The following is a 20,969-nucleotide window of genomic DNA, read 5'->3' as shown; positions in this document are numbered from 1 at the left end:
TCCGCCTTCCAATGTATAGCAGCATGAGTCTCTCGGCGTCTTGAGATGCTATATGGATATCCTTTGTTAATCAGTGAATGTCCAATTAGTTGTAGATTCGAAGGGGGAGAGATAAAGAAGACTACTCACTCTGCCATCTTGGTACCGCCTCCTCAAGAGTCTAATTTTTATCCATCACCACACATATGGGCTCCTTTACCTCTTTCAGTCCCACCCCCACCCCATCCCCTCTGGTAACCACTAATCTGTTCTCTTTATCCATGTTTTTTTATCTTCCACAAATGAGTGAAATCATATGGTGTTTGTCATTCTCTATCTGACTTATTTTTCTTAACATAGTGCCCTCAAGTTGCATCCATGTTGTTGAAAATGGGACGATTTTGTCTTTTTTATGGCTTGGTAGTATTCCAGTGTGTTTGTGTGTGTGTGTATCTCCATTCTTTCTCCGTTCATCTATTGATGGCAGTGGGGTTTCTTTCATATCTTGGCTACTGTGAATAATGCTGAAATGAAAATCATAGATCTCTTTGAATTGTTGACTTCACATTCTTTGTATAAATACCCAGTAGTTGGATAGTGAGATCATACGGTACTTCTATTTTTAACTTTTACAAAAGTCTCCATACAGTTTTCCATAGTGGTGCCACAGTTTACATTCGCACCAGCAGTATCTGAGGGTTCCCTTTCTCCACATCCTCTCCAACATTTGTTATTTCTTGTCTTGCTAATTAAAGCCATTCTCACGGGCATAAAGTGATATCTCATTGCAGTTTTGATTTGCATTTCCCTAAAAATTAGTGATGTTGAATATCATTTCATGTTCCTGTTGGCCACCTGCATATCTTCTTTGGAAAAATGTTCATATCCTCTGCCCATTTTTTGCTCAAGTTGTTTGGTTTTTTGTTGCTGATTTATATGAGTTCCTTATATATTTTGGAAATTAATCTCTTGTCAGATATATGATTTGCAAATATTTTCTCCCAGTTGTTTAGCTGTCTTTTCATTTTCTTCATGATTTCCTTTGCCTGATGAAGTCATGCTTGTTTGTTTTTTCTTCTGTTTCCCTTGCCTGAGTAGACATGGTATTCAAAAAGATACTGCTAACACTGATGTCAAAGAGTGTACTGCCTATATTTTCTTCTAAGAGTTTTATGGTTTCAGGTCTGACATTCAAGTCATTAGTCCATTTTCAATGAGTTCTTGCATATGTTGTAAGATAATGGTCTACTTTCATTTTTTTGCACATGGCTGTCCAGTTTTCCCAATACCATTTATTGAAGAGACTTTCCTTTCTCCATTGTATGTTCCTGGCTCCTTTGTCAAAGATTAGCTGTCCATAGATATGTGGTTTTATTTCTGGGCTTTCAATTCTGTTCCAGTGATCCTGTGTGTCTGTTTTTGTGCCAGTACCATACTGCCATACTGTTTTGATTAATATGGCTTTGTTGTATATTTTGAAGTCACGAATTGCGATACCTCCACCACTGTTACGTTTTTTTCAGGATTGCTTTGGGTATTCAGGGCCCTTTGTTGCTCCATATAAATTTTAGGATTCTTTGTGCTAGTTCTGTGAAGTTTGTCATTGTGATTTTGATTGGAGTTCCATTGAATCTGTCATTTACTTTAGGTAATTTGGACATTTTAACTGTGTTTATTCTTCCAATCAATGAGCATGAAATATCTTTCCATTTCTTTAGCTCTTCTTCAATTTCATTCAAATATGTCTTATAGATTTCAGTGCATGGATCTTTCACCTCTTAGCTAAAATTTATTATTAGTTGTTTTATTCTTTTTTTGTGATTGTAAATGGGATTGTATTCTTGACTTCTCTTGCTGCCATTTTCTTATGAGTTATAGAAATGCAACTGACTTTTGTGTGTTGAGTTTGTACCCTGCCACATGTTTGTTGTTGTTGATTATTTCTAATAGTTTTCTTGTGGATTCTTTGGGGTTTTCTATTATGTCATCCACAAACAGCAAGCATTTTACTTCTTCCTTTCCAATTTGGATCTCTTTTATTTCTTTTCCTTGCCTAATTGTTCTGACCAAAACCTTCAGTATTACCTTGATTAGGAGTGATGAGAGTGGGCACATTTGTCTTGTTCCTGTTCTCAAAGGAATGGTTTTTCACCATTAAGTATGATGTTGGCCATGGGTTTGTCATATATGGCCTTTATTATGTTGAGATTCTTTCCTTCTATATTCATTTTATTGAGAGTTTTTATCATCATTGGATGTTGGAACATGTGAAATGGGTTCTCTGTATCTATTGAGATGTTCCTGTGATTTTTATTCCCCATTTTGTTAATGTGGTGTATCACATTGATTGATTTGCAGATGTGGAACCATCCCTACATTCCTGGTATAAATCTCACTTGATCATGGTGTATGATACTTTTAATGTACTGCTGTATTCAATTTGCCAATATTTTGTTGAAAATTTTTGCATCTGTGTTCATCAGCAATATTGGCCTGTAATTTTCCTTCTTTGTGTTGTCCTTGTCTGGTTTTGGTATCAGGGTAATGTTGGCCTCATAGAATGGAGTTGGCATCCATTCTGTTTTCGTCAATTTTTTGGAATAGTTTGAGAAGGATAGGTATTAAGTCTTCTTTGAGTGATTGGTAGAATTCTCCAGAGAAGCCATCTCGTTCTGGGCTTTTGTTTTTTGGAGGTTTTTGCTTACTGTTTTAACCTCTTTACTTGAGATTCTTCTATTCAGATTCTCTATTTCTTCTTGATTCAGTTTTGGGAGGTTTTATGAGTCTAAGAATTTATCCATTTTTTCTAGGTTATCCAATCTGTTGGCATATAGTTTTTCGTAGTATTCCCTTATAATCCTTTGTATTTCTGTGGTATCCATTGTAATTTCTCCACTTTCATATTCAATTTTATTTATTTGAACTTTCTCTCCTTTTTTCTTAGTTATTCTGGCTAAGAGTTGGTAAATTTTGTTTATCTTCTTAAAGAGCCAGCTCTTAGTTTCATTGATCCTTTCTATGTTTTTTAGTCTCTATTTCATTTATTTCTGCTCTTATTTTTATTATTTTCCTCCTCTTGCTGACTTTGGGCTTTGTTTGTTCCTCCTTTTCTATTTCTGTTAGGTGTAGTTTAAGATTAATTATTTAAGATTTTCCTTGTTTGTTGAGGTCAGCCTGTATTTCTCTAATTTTCCCTCTTAGTACTGCTTTTGCTGATCTCATAAAAGTTTGTATGTTCAGTTTTCATTTTCATTTGTCTCCAGGTATTTTTTGATTTCTCCTTTAATTTATTCATTAATCCAATGGTTGTTCAGTAGCATGTAGTTTATTCTCCACATATTTGTGACTTTCCCACCCCTTTTCTTGTAGTTGATTTCTAGTTTCATAACAATGTGGTCAGAAAAGATGCTTGATATGATTTCAATCTTTGTAAATATATTGAGTCTTGTCTTTTTTCCTAGCGTAAGATCTATCTTTGAGAATGAAACTTGTGCATTTAAGAAGAATGTGTATTCTGCCATTTTAGGCTGTAATCTTCTATATATGTATCTTTTAAATCCATCTGGTCTAGCATTTCACTTAAAGCCACTGTTTCCGTATTGACTTTCTGTCTGAATGTTCTATCCACTGATGTAAGCAGGGTGGTTAGGTCACCTCTATTGCTCTCAGTCTCTCCCTTTCAGTCTGTTAATAGTTACTGTATATACTTTGATATTCTGGTGTTAGGTGCATATATATTCATGTGTTATATACTCTTGGTAGAATGTCTCTTTTATCATTATCTACTTCCCCCTTTGTCTCTCATTGTATTTTTTATCTTGAAGCCTGCTTTGTCTGATATAAATATGGCAACATCTGCTCTCTTTTGCTTGCTGTTTGCTTGGAGTATCATCTTCCATTCCTTCACTCTGAGTCTATGTTTGTCTTTGGAGCTGAGATGTGTTTCCCGGTGGCAGAATATTTTTGAGTCTTGTTTTTTAACCCATCCAGCCACTCTGTGTCTTTTGATTGGAGAATTCAATCCATTTACATTTAGAATGATTATTGATATATGAGGGCTTAATACTGTCGTTTTATCTCTTATTTTCTTGTTTTTCTATATTTCCTGGTTTCTGGTTGTTCTATATTTCCTTTTGTCCCCCTTATATTTCTGACTACCATTTCACTTTTGTGGTTTTCTGTGATGGTTTTCTCAGTTTTATCTTTATTTATGATTTGTTGCTCTACCCTAATTTTTTTGTTTGGCAATTACCATGAGGTAATTATAGCTGAGATAGTCCATTTTCTGATAGCCCCTTATCTCCATTAGCCTACACAGGTTCCATCTCTCTCTTCTTCCCCTTCTTGGTTTTTGTTGTCACAAATTATTATGTTTTGTGATGTGAGTTTGTGACTAAATTGAATTGTTTATAGATTTTTTGATGTTTTGCTTCCATTTATCTTTTATGTCGTAACTAAGTGTTTACTAATCTATTATGATAGAGAGTTGCAATTTTCTGATTTTATCTGTCTATTTGTCTCCTTGCTCAAGGTTTTGTAAACCTTTGCATTTTAGTTTCAGATGGCAAGCCTCCTTTCAATGTTTCTTCTAAGGCAGGCCTAGTGGCAACAAACTCCATCAACTTTTGTTTGTCTGGGAAAGCTTGTATTTCTCCATTGTATCTGAAGGTTAGTTTCTTTGGGTAGAGTATTCCTGACTGAAAGTTTTCACCTTTGAGTATTTTGAATATATCATTCCATTCTCTCCTAGCCTGTAAAGTTTCTTCTGAGAGATCCACTGAAAGCCTTATAGAGATTCCTTTATAGGTTATTTTATTCTGCCTTGTTCCCCTTAATATTTTTTCTTTGTCATTGACTTTTGCCACAGTTAATATTATATGCCTTGGAGAAGGTCTTTATGCATTGATGTAATTAGGAGTTCTATTGTTTTCATGTACTTATAAGTCCAGGTTTTACCCCGGTTTGGGAATTTCTCAGCTGTTATTTCTTTGAATAAGCTCTATGCTCCTTTCTCCCTGTGTTCTCCCTCTGGAAAAAGTATAATACTTCTCTTACTTTTCCTAATTGAGTTTGATATTTCTCAAAGAAGTTCTTCATTTTTAAAAAATCTTAGTTCTCTCTCTTCCTCCATCTGAAGCATTTGTATATTTCTATCTTCTAAATCAAGAATTCTGTCCTCCATAATGTCAGCTATATCTTTTATCATTTCTAGATTGCTTTTTTCTCTCATTAATTGTGTTCTTCCTATACAGAGTTTCTGTTTGTTTTTTCTTTGTGAGAACTTCAATCTCCTTGGCTAAGTACTCCTTTCCTCACTCATTTTATTCTTGAGCTCATTGAACAGTTTTTCTGAGTTTTCTTGTAACTGGTTGGGTTTCTTTATGACAACTATTTTGAATTCTTTCTCATTTAGAGTGTACATCTATGTGACTTCAGGACTGGTTTCTGGATATTTGTCATTTTCCTTCTGCTGTGAAGTGTTACTGTAGTTCTTCATGGCGTTTGATGACTTGATACTTTGCCAGTGCATTTGTGGTAGTATCAGGTTGCAGATTCCATTTGTCATCATTGGACGGGGGCAGGAACTGTGTTTTCTGATCCCACCTCATCTATTGGAGGTTGTGACAGTAAGGGTGATCTGCATCTGTGTGCTGGCTGCAGACACTTGGCAAGTCACACATGCTTGTGCAGGTGGGGCCTCTGTGCCCCACTGTCAGGTTTCTCTCATGTGCATGGGAATGCAACACTTTGCAGGGGACCAGCTAAGCTGCTATACTAGCTGGGAGGGTAGGGGCACTTTCTTTTGTGTGGAGGCCAGCTCTGCACTCAAGGGCAATTTGGCTGAGCTGTTTCATTTGGTGGGAGGGTCTCTTTTGTGGGGGCTGAGTTTCCCCCACTCAGTGGGGAGAGTTCCCATAGGTGAGGCCACTGTGGCACAGTGGGCACTTCTGCAGGGTGGGCTACCACTCTGAAAGCCATGCTGCCCCCTCCTCCATTTACAGTATTCCTGGCCACTGTGTGAGGACCCATGACCTGAATCATTGCTGCTAGGGAGGGGGAGGGGTCCACTCATCTAGTTCCAGTGCTTCTCAGGGATCCAATCTACACACTTTCAGATGTATGGCTATGTGGATCTCTCAGGTATCCTGTTGTGTTCTGTTCATTAATGAATACCCATTTAATTGTAGGGAATCCTCTGTTCATTAATGAATGCCCATTTAATTGTAACTTTGAGGGAGAGAAAAAGGGAACAACTCTAACCACCATCGCGCTGAGGTCACTCTCAATAATTACTTTAAATGTATGTGGATTAAATTCTCCAATCAAAAGTCATAGGGTGACTGAATGGATAAAAAATAAGACCCAATTATTTGCTGTCTAAAAGACACTCACTTTATATTTAAGGACATACATAGTTTCAAAATGAAAGGATAGAAAAAAAATTCCATGAAAATGGAAAGCAAAAGACAGCAGGGAGCAGGGATAGCTGTACTTGCATTATACAAAATAGACTTTAATCCAAAAACAGTAACAAGAGACAAAGAAGGTAATTATATAATCATAAAGGGGTTAATTTGTCAAAAGGGTATAATAGTTGTAAATATATATCCACACAACACTGGAGCATCTAAATATATTAAGGGAATACTAACAGATTTCATGGGAAAAATAGCCAACAACACAATAATAGTAGGAGACGTCAATACCCCTTCCAACAATGGATAGACTGTCTAGACAAAAAAATCAATATGGAAACATTGGACTTGAGCTACATTTTAGACCAAATGGACCTAACAGATATATACAGAGCAATGTACCCAAAGAGCAGAATATACCTTCTTCTCAAGCATAAGTGGAACATTCTCCAAGATAGATCACGTTAGGTCACAATACAAGCCTTACAAAATGTAAGAAGATTGAAATCTTACCAAGTATATTTTCTAACCACAACTCATGAAACTAGAAATCAATAACAGAAGAAAAATTCGGAAAATTCCACAATAAGTCAAAATTAAACAACATGCTTCTGAAAAACTAATGGGTCAAGGAAGAAATAAAAAAAGAAATAAAATTATATCAAAACAAATGAAAAGAGAAACATAACGTACCAAAACTTATGGGATCCAGGAAATGCAGTTCCAAGAGAGAAATTTATAGCAATGAATGTCTAAATTAAGAAAAAAATACAGATCACAAATACACAACCTAAGTTTACACCTCAAGGAACTGGAAAAATAAGAGCAAAGTAAGCCCAAAGTTAGCAGAAGGAAATAGATAATAAAGATCAGAGTAGGATACAAGATAAACGTAAAAAAGGAATTGAATTTTTATATACTAGCAATGAACTCATGGAAACAGGAATTAAAAATGCAATACCATTTACAATCACTCAAAAGAAATAAAATATTTAGTTATTAATCTAACAAAACATGTTCAGAATCTGTATGTTGAAAACTAAACAATGCTAATGAAAAGTAAAAAAGTATCTTAATAAATGTAGAGACATACTATGTTCAGGGATTAAAGACTCAACACAATAACTAGAATAGCGAAACAACTTTGAAAAAGAGGTATGAAATGTTAGGAGTCAGTGTACCCAATTTCAAGATGTAGTATATAGCAACATTAACCAAGACAGCATGGTAGTGACAGAGGGTGGATACATAGATTAATAGAAAAGTATAGAGAACTCTCAAATAGTCCCACACAAGTACAATCAACTGATTTTTGACAAAGGTACAAAAGCAATTCAATGAAAGAAAGATATGGTTTCTATTCTAGGAAAGAGTACTAAAGTAATTAGATATTCATGGGCAAAAAAATGAGTCTGACATAAGCTTCATACTTTCTACGAAAATTAACTCAAATTGTATCATAGCTTTAAATTTAAAACGTAAAACTAAAAATCTTTTTAAAAAATATATACGAGTAAAATCTTCAGGACCTAGGGCTTGATGGAGAGTTCTTAGATGTGACACCAAAAGCATGATCCATCAAATAAAATATTAAATTTAACATTAACTGTCAAAATTTTAAACTTTTGTTTTATGAAAGACCTTGTTAAGACGATAAAAAGATAAGCCACACATTAGGAGAAAATATTTACAATCTCCATATCTGACTAAACATTCATGTCTAGAATACATTCAGAACTCTCAAAATTCAATAGCGAAAGAACAATCCATAAAATTAAAAAACAGGCAAACAATGTGAAGAGACATTTCACTCAAGAGGATACACTGTTGGCAAAGAAGCATATGAAAAGATTTTCAACATCAGTAGCCATCAGAGGAATGCAAATTAAGAAAAAAAATGAGATATCACCACATAGTTAGCAGAATGGCTAAAATAAATAATAGTGACAATAACCAAACACTGTCAAGGATGCAGAGAAACTGAATCTCTCATACATTGCTGGTAAGAATGTAAAATGTTATAGCCATTTTGGAAAATAAGTTGTCCATTTATTTAAAAACTAAACAAACAACCATAAAATCCAGTGATTGCACTCCTGTGCATTTATCCCAGAAAAATGAAAATTTACATCCACACTAATATCTGTACATGAATGTTCACAGTAGGCTTATTTGTAATAGCCAAAAACTATAAACAACAAAAATGTCTTACAATAGATAAATGGTTAAAGAATGGTACATCCATACCATACAATGTCTAAAAAAGAAAAAGCTACTCATAAAGCAAAAAGTTGGATGGATCTCAAGGGCTTTATGCTGAATGAAAAAAATAAATCCCTTCTGGTTATATACATAATATGTTCAAACTTACAAAATGATAGAGATGGAGGAACATTTTCTGGTCACCAGAAATTAAGGATATGGGAGGCTGTGAGAGGAGAGTGAGTGTTGACTATAAAGGTGTAGCAAAAGGGGATCTTTATAATGATACAATAATTCAGTATCTTGATTGTGGAAGAGGTTATATAAGTCTATATATGTGAAAAATGACATAGGATTATGCACCACACATTGTCTCAATGTTAATTTCCCGATTTGATATTGTACTATAGCTAGGTAAGATGTAACCATTGGGAGAAACTGGGTGAAAGGTACCTAGGATCTCTTTGTACTATCTTTGCAACTTCCTGAGAATCCATAATGATTTCAAAACAAAAAGTCAATACAAATTTAACATTACATTTTTTCAAAGATAAGCAATTTTATAGATAAAAAATAAGAAATATTATGGACTAAAAATTATTTACAAGTTTTTACAGCCAGTTTTATAAAACATGTTTATTCAACAAATGATTAACAAGCTATCATTCCATCCTCACTGAGAAATTAATGACCTCCTTACCCATTAACCAAACACTGGCTTGATCACTGGTCTTACTTTCTATACCCCATGCCTACCTTTCTTGTTTGGGGAGCTTTAACACTAACTAAAATGGAAGAGAATAATATATTATAAAATTTCTTTTTGAGATAAAATCCACACAACATAAAATTCACCATTTTAACAATTTTAAATTGTAAAATTTAGTGGCCTGTAGCATATCCACAATGTTGTGCAACCACTGCCACTATCTAGTAAGCCTAGTACCGTTAAGCAGTCTCTCCTTATCCCCTTACCGCCCCCCCCCACCCCAACCAGCCCCTAGCAACGACTAATCTGCTTTCTCTTTCTATGGATTTGCCCATTCTGGATATTTCATATGAAAGGAATCCTACACTATGTGGCTTTTGCTCTCTGACTTCTCTCATTTAGCATAATGTTTTCAAGGTAGATCCATTTTGTGGCATGTATCAGTACTTGATTTCTTTTTCTGGATAAATAATATTCCATTTTATGGGGATACTACATTTTGTTTATCCATTCATCTGGTGATGGATATTTGAGTTTTTCCATCTTTTGGCTATTGTGAATAGAGCTGCTATGGACATTCATGTACAGGTTTTTGTTTGAACACTAAATTTCAATTCTTTTTGGTATATACCAAAGAATGGAATTCTGGGTCATATGGTAATTCTACTTTTTACATTTTGAGGAACTTCTCAAACTGTTCCAATTTCTCCACATCCTCCTCAACACATATTATTTTCTGGTTTTGTTATTACTATTATTGCCATACTATTGTATGAAGTATTTCACCACGGTTTTGATTTGCATTTCCCTGATGATAAGTGATGTTGAGCACCTTTTCATATACCTGTTGGACATCTGTATGTCTTCTTTGGAAAAATGTCTATTCAGATCATCTTCCAAATTTTTAATCAGATTGTTTGGTTTTTTTGTTATTGAATTGTAGTTGTTGAGTGTCGAGTTGTTATCATGAAATACTACTGAATTTTGTCAAATTTGCTGCATCTATTACAGAATTTTGTAGTCCTAGAAAATATTCATATGTTGTCTAGAGATAAAAAGGAGATTAAACTTTATATTAAATGTACCACGGGTTAATATAAGCATATATTTCGCCCATACTTTCTCCCTTGGACCAACATTATAGTAAGCTTTATAGTAATCTGTCTTTGTACGTGTGGGTGTGTGTATCCTGAATGTCTCTAGGCTCCACTATCTTGTCGGTAGAAATAGGCACATGGTTGCATTACATACAGTGTATGTTTCCCTGGTTATTAGCATCCTCCACTTTTGCACAGAGGACATCATCCTCCTGCAATACCACATCCCCAATGCTCTACTACTATTCTGCCAGGATAGCCCAAAGCTGCAGAACCATCAAAGTCCCTTCAAGCTTCACCAAGTCATTCATTAAATATATTATTGTTTCTTCCTTCCCTAATCTCTTCACAGGGGATCAAAATTTAGTACATGTTATAGGAGTTTAGAAGGATCCTACACCCTCAAATACCCAACCTTTCGCTCTTCTCTCTTTTTGAGAAGAGAGATTTTTTTATATGTGTGTATATACATATATGTGTGTGTATATAGTTACATATAGATTTTTACATATATATATATATATATTTGTAGGGACTGGATCCCTATACCATTGTCTGGGATGTTTTCTGTTGTGTTTGGTTTGGAGATCCCTAAAGAACATTGAGAGTTTATTTTGGGCCCTGTGAAAGAACTGTGCATTTTGTGTTTTTATGTTGAGGCAGAGCAGGTAGCAGAGAAGACAAATGGAGAGCTGAGCATGTAAAAATGCAGCATCATTCAAGATTTGCTTCACATCTGAAGGTGAATGCAAGTTTTCACTTTTGTTGGGGATGAAAGGAGGGGAGTCTTCATACCAGATGTCCTTAATGCCAAAACCTTTATTGAAGTTCCTTGGGTACTGTCAAATGGAATTATATCAGCAAATCTAAATTTACTTAGTAGTTGTCAGAAACAGAAAAAAACAGAAACTCTGTAATTTACTTTAGACTATGCAGTAAGTTGGTGAAGTACTATTTTCTAGTTGTCATTCTAGCCTTGAGATGAGCTATTAATTAAGACGCTCATGTGTGAAGAGAGTACAAGAGATCATCTTGAAAGAAGACTTCCTTTTACAAGTCTCTCTTATTAGGCTAGTGAGTAGAATACCTTTTTAATGAAAAGTTTTCAAGCTTTGGAGAGAGACACCATTATGGATTTTCAAGTATCTTCTTCAATATGATTGTTCTTCAAAGTTTCTTTTTTAAAATCTTCTTTCTCTACTTTAACTACTTTCTTTTCTTCTTTACTTAAAAATAACTTTTCTTTCCAATGTTAAAGAATATTCATGATCAATGAGAAAATATTTTTCAGATAAAATGAGCAGAAAGGAAGACAGCAAGAAAACAAGCGAGAAGAGGGAAAGAAGGAAAGAAAGAAGGAAAATATAAATCAACCATAATTTCATAATCCATGCATCCATGGAAACCATTAAAACTTGAAGTATAATATTAATAACGATTTGGAATCTATTCACCTTACTTAATAGTATGTTATGAATATCTCTCCTTGTGTAAACAACCATCTGCAACACTATTTTAAGTGGTTACATAGTATTTATTATTTTGATTGTGTAGATGACAATTTATAGTAGCATTTAAGTTGTCACTGATATTTTATTATTATAAACTGTACTGTGATGAGCATCCTTGTAGCTAAATCTGTGTCCGTAATTATTTCTTTAAGCTAAATTCCTAGAAGTTGAAATACAGGGTAGAAAGGAATTTCCTTTTTTTCTGAGACTTTTATTATTTAATGCAAAATTGCTCTTTAAAAACTAGCATTTTTACAACACTTTCCTTTTATAAAGGGCTCATTCAATAACTCATTTAATATTTACTACAGTCTTTGAAGATAGGTATTGTTATTATCCCCATTTTGCTGATTAGGAAATAGACTCAGAGAAGTTAAGTGAAGTAAACCCAAGATTAGAGAGCCAGTAAGGACTCAAACTCAGATTATTTGCCTTCAGATACTATATTCTTTCCACGACACTACAGTCTGTGGTTATTAGTTTCCACACTTTGGAAAATCTCAGACTGCAGCACACGATTCCTAATTACATCCATGTCTTAGTGATAGAGTCCACCAGACACGTTCTTGCTCTCAACTTGATTTTAGAGTCTATTCGGCCATTAAAGCCTCAAGAACATCTCTAATGTGGTGTTAGTGATGAGTGGGAGTATACCAATTTGGACTATTTCAAAGGTTTCGCCACGGTTCTATCTTTTGCTTTTAGAAAATCTTAGGTGCCGGCCCGGTGGCACAGCGGTTAAGTTCGCACCTTCCGCGTCTCGGCGGCCCGGGGTTCGCCGGCCAGGATCCCGGATGTGGACACGGCACCGCTTTGCAAGCCATGCTGTGGTAGGCGTACCACATATAAAGTAGAGGAAGATGACATGGATGTTAGCTCAGGGCCAGGCTTCTTGAGCAAAAAAGAGGAGGACTGGCAGTAATTAGCTCGAGGCTAATCGTCCTCAAAAAAAAAAAAAGAAAATAAAAGAAAAGAAAATCTTAGCCAATTTGAAAGCACTCCAAATAAGTGTCACATTAATTTAATGTGCATTTCTTTGATTTCTAGAAGTTCACTTACATAGCCACGTTATAGTCATGATTATACAATATAAATTATGTTCACATTCCTTGGATCTAAAGTCTGGTTTTATCATCTCCCACCTATATGACCTTGGACAAATTACTTAATCTCTCTGAACCTCAGTTTTGTCGTGTAGAAAATGGAGTCGGTGATATTATCAATCTCATAGGATGTTTTTTTGAAAGTTAAATATAAACCTCTTTGCCCAGCATCTGGCGTATGAACGTTTATTAAATATTTGCTCTTTTGCTATTATAGTCCAGAATCGTGTCAGGTTAACATGTCACATTTGTCAGTGCACTTTATGGGCCCTGATAGCACCTGTCTTTTGTAATTTTCCAGAAAACAGGTAACTTCCAGTGAGATAGTACCAGTCACTGGCATCTCTTATTGAGACTCAGCATATCACATAAACACAAAACTTACTATTTTTCTTTTAAGATTTAGGGCTTGTTTCTTCTTATTACATTAGATTTGCTCAATGTTTGTGTCTACCTGCATCCTCAGTGTCTAATATATCATACCACTTAATTAATGTTTGCTGTTCTGTTGATGATTGTACAATTTGAGGGGTGGCAGAAAGGCACATGTTGCTGAAGTATTTAAAATCATACATTTTAGACTTATAGTGAGACATTGACTTGTCTCTCATCTTCTTTTAAAGCATAAATATTCAAACTTATTCATGCCAAGATGTCAGGGACTTTATCATAGACTCACATAGCTGAAAGGGATGTCAAATTTGTTCCCTTGAGAGTAAGCTTTCCAGAAGAACTTGAGCGCCATAATTAATAGGGATACATTTCTACAAATATTATTGCTGAAAAAAAATATGCCTAACTGAAAGATACCGATTTACTCTTCAAACAGAGCCTGTTTCTCTAAACGCTCACCAAGACGACATATTACCATTTCCTTTAAGTGTTATTGTTTTGATAGGAGAACTATATCTCATATTTGTATTAATTTGTATTTATTTGATATTGAGGTTTGATATTTTTCATGTTTATGGATAGCTTGTATTTTGTTTTTACTGAGGATGATTAGCCCTGAGCTAACACCTACTGCCAATTGTGCTCCACTTTGTATGTGGGCCACCACCACAGCATGGTTGACAAGTGGTGTAGGTCCATACCTGGGATCAGGACCTGTGAACCTGGGCTACCAAAGCTGAGGATGCAGAATTTAACCTCTATGCCATGGCGCCAGCCCCAGAGCTTGTATTTTTTTCTTTAGTAGATTACCAGTTTATGTCCTTTGTCCATTTTTTATTGGAGTGTTCATCCTTGGTCTTATTTAATTATAATAACTCTTTGATTTTTAAGGCTGGTAACTATTGTTTGTTGCATATGTTGCAAATAGTTTCCTCCAGTTTGGTACTTGCCTTTTGGTTTTATTTATAATGTGTTTTGATATAGATTTTTATTATTTTATATAATGAAATTTCAGTCATTCAATGGCTCTTAAAACAAAACTTAGACTTTTTATCACAGCTCCAAGACCATACCTGATCTGGCTCACATTTACCTCTCCAAATTTATCACATTCCACTTTTCTATAGCTCACATTATCTGGTATAGTGTCTTTTTTCATGTTCTATGAACATGCCAGGTCAATTTCCTTCTCAGGGTCTTTGAACATGTGATGTCTTCTGACTGGATAGTTCTTACCCATGTCTTTTTCAAATTATTCAACTCTCAACACAAAAATTATTTAATCAAAACTTTCATTGATCACCCAATCATAAATTAGCTTCCATTGCATATTTTATTTTACATAACTCCTTTTATTTCCTTCATTATGCTTCAATAGTTAACAACTAGCTTTTTTTCCTGCTATTCCCACTCCATGAAGGCAAGGACTGTTTTTATCTTGTTCATCTGTATATACCCAGTGTCTAGGAAGCACCCAGCAAATAGCAACTGCTCAATAGAGATCTATTAAATGAATAAGTAAATATCATACTTTTTGAATGCATTTTTAAAATATGAATCTATTTTATATAGTTGAATGATACTGTATATATAATGTTGTATATTCCAATGAAATCCAACTTTGAATATTATTTTCATCAAAAATGTTTCTTACATCATTAAAATGTTCATAAAATAATTTTAATGGCTCTATAACATTATGTCAGATGGATATAGTACAGTTTATGCAATCACTCCTCTGTTATTGGTCATTTATACTATTTGCAATTGTTTGCTATCATAAATAGTACCAGAATGAACCTCTTTGTCAAAAACATTTTTTATTAAATTTAATTCATGGAGATTCCTCAAAGTAGAATTACTGAGTCAAAGTGTGTGAACATTTTTAAAATTCTCAATATATTTTGCCAAGCTGCTTTTGCAAAAGGAAGTCATCTTTTTCCATTGCACTAAAATGTTAGCAAGACTAGTCTCACATACATTGTGACTGCAAAATATCACTTCCCCTTGTGGTTTACAGAAAGCTGAACTTTGGGTAGGTGGGGGAGTTGAAATTCCTGCCGTCAGTCACTCCTTTGTTTGCCACATAACTTCCAAGAATTCTATTTTAAATGTTCATATATCCTAAGGGGTAACTCATGATACTCTCAGGAGGCAAGAACACATTATCATAGATTATTTTACTATATCGAAAAATTGAAATCAGAGCCCTGAGAGAATGGAACATAGACCAGGTAAGTTTTGATAAGTGTGTGTATATGAGAGAAGGTAGGGTAGAGCAAACCCAAATCTTAGAGAAGTCCTTCAAAGGCAGAGATTGTCTTATCTTACTTTATGCACTCAAAGATCCAGAAAGTTGCCGTTCACTTATTATACTATCAGTAAATATAGAATGGATAATAAAACTATATTAATATAGCAGATTACAGAGCCCTTTTATAGCCATTATTTATTTAATCTTCACAACAGTCTTTGGAGACAAGTATTGGTAGCTTCTCTTTATGTCTGAGAAAACTGAGGCCCAGGGAATTTCAGTTAAGTGAGATAAAATGGCTTTCCCAAGGTCAAACAGCCATTAAGTGGAAGAATCAGGACCTGGAGCCAGAAGGTTTGACTCCAAAGCCATGCTTCTACTTCACTAGGATGATTGAGTGGCTGAACAAGAACGAGAGTACAGAGATTCAGACAGCAGAGGCAAGGAAGGCAGTGTCTGTGCACTCATGCCAGGGGACTTAAATAAACTCTAAAGGAAGTAGAAGCCAGAAAAAAAAAAAAAAAACACGGCAAAGCTAAGACATTTCTTCCTAGACTCTCCTGCTCCCTCTCCCTCTCTTTTATCTTTTAAAAAGTATTATTATTATTCTGACATGCCTCTCCTATGGTTTATATGTGTATTTTCAATCACAGAGACAACTTGGCCACCCTTCTTTGGTCTGTGGTTGGAATAAAATCTATGGCATCTTTATATATATGTCAAAAATCCAAGTGTAGCCACATTGCGTATCAGGAACTAATGATTCATTACTGTGGCTTGCAGATGATATAGAAAGAAACTGAGTAATACTTATTTAAAGTAAGCTTGATTTTCAAAAAAAAAAATAGGCTAAATTTCTCTCTCTCAAACCCTTCATGTGTCTTGAGTAGCAAGAAAAAAGATTTTTTAAGAATGCAGTGAAATGAGGACTTGCATTTCTTGGTGGCCCACTACTTATATTATCAAAAAGTCTCTACATTTACCCTTCCAGAAGATACAGTTCTTAGTTCTAAAAATGTGCCAGATATCCCCAACATACAGTACTGGCCAAGGTTTGGATGCCTTGTCTTTATTTTGCCTATATCGATATATGTAACTAACTTGCCTTTGAGCCTGGATAGAGACTGTAGAGAATGTTAGCAAATATTTCTCCTATTTCAAACCTCTTTTAATTTATCATGCATTGGAAGGTTTCAGTTTTCTATTCTTGCCTCATTTTGATAATTCTTTTTAAAAAATCTTCCATTTTAATAAATTTTGAAATTTATTTGCATTAGATTTATCATAGCATTGTCTTATATTATCTCATGTTGATTATTCTGTGTCCTTTCTATTTTCTACTATTTATATTTTTGATAATTCTAATTTTGGTCATATAATGTTATATGCATAATTATTGCTTTTTAATAAAAGGGGAAACCTCCTTATAAATGTAAACATTTCTCATGAAATTCATTTTATGGTAGTAAGATATAGGCTAATATTATAGTGATTAAGCATATGAGCTTTGGACTCAAACTTCCAGATTTACAAATCCCAGTCCTATCACTAATTATTATCTATATATCCTTGAGCAAGTTACCTTAACTGCTCTACTTCATCCTTTTTATCTAGAAAGTGAGGATAATTATAATACTTACCTCATGGAGTTGTGAGAATTAAATATGACAATTCTTATAAAGTCCTTCACATAAACCCAGTAGATGACGGCTCCTTCAGTTGTACATTTTTGAATATTCACTTGCATGTTTGTAAAATTATCTATATGTATAATCCACACCACAGAATGAATGAGAAAGCAATGATATATACTTGCCACCAGACTTTTGCCCACATTCATATATTGAATCATTGTTTCTCAAGACCTACTAAATATAACGTTTTTTTATTTCCGCAACTTTTATGATCCATCTTGCCTCATCCCACCACAGAGAAGTCCAAATCCTAGACCCGGCGTTCAAGGCCCTCCCTGTTCTATGCCTCTATTATTTTTATTGACATATAACATTATATTAGTTTCAGGTGTACAACATGGTGATTTAGTATTTGTATATGTTGTGAAATGATGACTTCAATAAGTCTAGTTAACATCCATAACTATACATAGTTACAGAATCTTTTTTCTTGTGATGAGAACTTTTAATATGTACTCTCTTAGCAACTTTCACACATGCAACACAGTCTTATTAACTATAGTTGCCATGCTATATACAACATCTCCATGACATTGATTTTATAACTAGAAAATAGTACCTTTTGACTCCTTTCACCCATTTTGCCCACCCCCTCACCCCTTGCCTCTGGCAACCACCAATCTGTTCTCTGTATCTATGAGTTTGTTTTTCTAAATGTTTTTAGATTCCACATATAAGTGAGATCATACAATATTTGCTTTTCTCTGTCTGATTTATATCACTTAGCATAATGCCCTCAAGCTCCATCCCTGTTGTCACAAATGGAAAGATTTCGTTGGTTTTTTCACAGCTGAACAATATCCCATTGGTTGTTCAGTAGCATGTTGTTTAATCTCCACGTATTTGTGAATTTTCTGTTTTCTCATAATTGATTTCTAGTTTCATACTGTTGCGGTTGGAAAAGATACTTGATATAATTTCAATCTTCTTAAAGTTGTTAAGACTTGTTTTGTGGCCTAACTTACCATCTATCCTGGAAGATGTTCCATGTGCACAGAGAAGAATGTGTATTCTGTTGCTTTTGAAAGGAATATTCTGTATATATCTGTTAAGTTCATCTGACCTAGCATGTTGTTTAAGAACAGTTTCCTTATTGGTTTTATGTCTGGATGATCTATTCATTGATGTAAGTGGGTTATTGACGTCCCCTACTATTATTGTATTGCTGTGTATTTCTCTTTTTGGTTCTGTTAAAATTTGCTTTATATATTTAGGTACTCCTATATTTAGTACATAAATATTTACAAATGTTATATCCTCTTGTTGGGTTTACCCCTTTATCATTATGTAATTCCCTTCTTTGCCACTTCTTACAGTCTTTGTTTTAAAGTCTGTTTTGTCTGATATAAGTATAGCTATCCCAGCTTTCTGTTGCTTCCATTTGCATGGAATATCTTTTTCCTTCCCTTCACTTTCAGTCTGTATATGTCCTTATGTCTGAAGTATGCTCTTGTAGGCAGCATATAGCTAGTCTTGATTTTTTATCCACTAAATCAGTCTATATATTTTTATTGGGAAATTTAGTCTACTTACATATAGAGTAATTATTGATAGGTATGTATTTCTTGCCATTTTATTAATTATTTTCTGGGTGTTTTGTAGTTCCTGTGTTTCTTTCTTCTTCTTTTGCTCTCTCCATTGCGGTTTCATTACATTCTTTAGTAGTATCCTTAGATTTTTTTCTCATTATCTTTTGTGTATCTTCTATAGGTTTTTGCTTTGTGGTTACCATGTGGCTTACATATAACAACTTATATAGTCATGTGCTACTTAAGAATGTTTCAGTCAATGATGGACTGCATATACAACAGTGGTCCCATAAGATTATAATGAAGCTGAAAAATTTCTATCACCTAGTCTTGTCGTAGCCATCATAACATCGTAGCTCAACGCATTACTCATATGTTTGTGGTGATGCTGATGACAGCTTCATGCATGCTATTGTCCCTGAAAACCTTCCAGTGAGACAAGATGTGGAGGTGGAAGATGGTGATATTGATGATCCTGACTCTGTGTAGGATCAGGATGTGTATGTTTGTGACTTAGTTTTTAACAAAAAAAAAAATTGAAAAGTAAAACAATTGAAAATTTTAAAAATAGAAAAAACTTATAGAACAAGGATACAAAGAAAGAAAATATTTTTGTACAGCTGTACAACATGTTCGTGTTTTAACCTGTGTTATTAGAAAAAAGTCAAAAAGTTAAAAAAACTAAAAAGTTTATAAAGTAAAAGACTTACAATAAGCTAAGGTTAATTTATTATTGAAGACAAAAAATAGTTTTTATAAATTTAGTGTAGCCTAAGTGTACAGTGTTCATAAAGTTTACAGTAGCATACAGTAATGTCCTAGGCCTTCACATCCACTCCCCACTCACTCACTGACTCGTCCAGAGCAACTTCCAGTCCTGAAAAGTCCATTCATGGTAAGTGCTCTATACAGGTGTGCCATTTTTATGATTTATATCATATTTTTACTGTGGTTTTTCTATGTTTAGACACACAAATACTTACCATTGTGTTAAATTGCCTACAGTATTCAGTACAGTAACATGGTGTACAGGTTTGTAGCCTAGGAGCAATAGGCTATACTGTATAGCCTAGGTGTGTAGTAGGCTATACCATTTGGGTTTCTGTAACTTCACTCTATGATTTTCATACAATAATCAAACTGCCTAACGACACATTTTTCATATGTATCCCTATCATTAAGTGATGCATGACCATATTTTTACCAGTCTATTTTAAGTTGAAAAAAACCTAAGTTTGAATGCATTCTAAAGCTCTACATTTTTACACTCCCCCCACATTTTATACTTTTGATGTCACACTTTGCATCTTTTTATCTTGTATATACCTTAATAATTATTGTAGTTACAGTTATCTTTACTACTTTTGTCTTTGAACCTTCATACTAGCTTTATAAGTGATTAATTCACTACCATTACTATATACTTACCTTTACCAGTAAGATTTATACTTTCATATGTTACCTTGTTGCTAACTAGTGCCCTTTCTTTTCAGCTTTAGAAAGTCCCTTTACTGTTTCTTGTAAGGCTTCTTTAGCGGTGATGAACTCCTTTAGCTTCTGATTGTACAGAATATTCTGTGTCCTTCAATTCTAAATAATAACTTTGTTGGGTAGAGTATTCTTGGTTGGAAGTTTTTTTCCTTAAGCACTTTGAAAAAAAGTTATTATATTGTGCCACTCCCTTCTGGTGTGCAAAGTTTCTGCTGAAAAATCTTCTGAATAGTCTAAGTTGTTTTTTTCTTCCTGCTTTGATGCTTTTCTCCTTGTCTTTAACTTTTGACACTTTAATTATAATGTGTCTTCCTGTGAGTCTCTTTGGGTTCATCTTATTTGGAACTCTCTCAGCTTCCTGGATCTGTATTTTCTGTTTCTTGCCTGGGTTAGGGAAGTTTTCAGTTATTATTTCTCCAGATAAGTCTTCTGCCCCTTTCTCTATGGGACCCCTGTGATGTGAATGTTAGTCCACTTAATGTTGTACCATAAGTCTCTTAAGCTATCTTCACTTTTTTTCATTCTTTCTTCTTTTTGTTGCTCTGATTGGGTGAGTTCCTCTGCCCTGTTTTTGAATTCAGTGATTTTTTC

Source organism: Equus asinus, chromosome X (assembly GCF_041296235.1).
Source record: "Equus asinus isolate D_3611 breed Donkey chromosome X, EquAss-T2T_v2, whole genome shotgun sequence".
NCBI classification, from domain to species: Eukaryota; Metazoa; Chordata; class Mammalia; order Perissodactyla; family Equidae; genus Equus; species Equus asinus.
Note: the sequence above shows the minus strand (reverse complement) of the source record.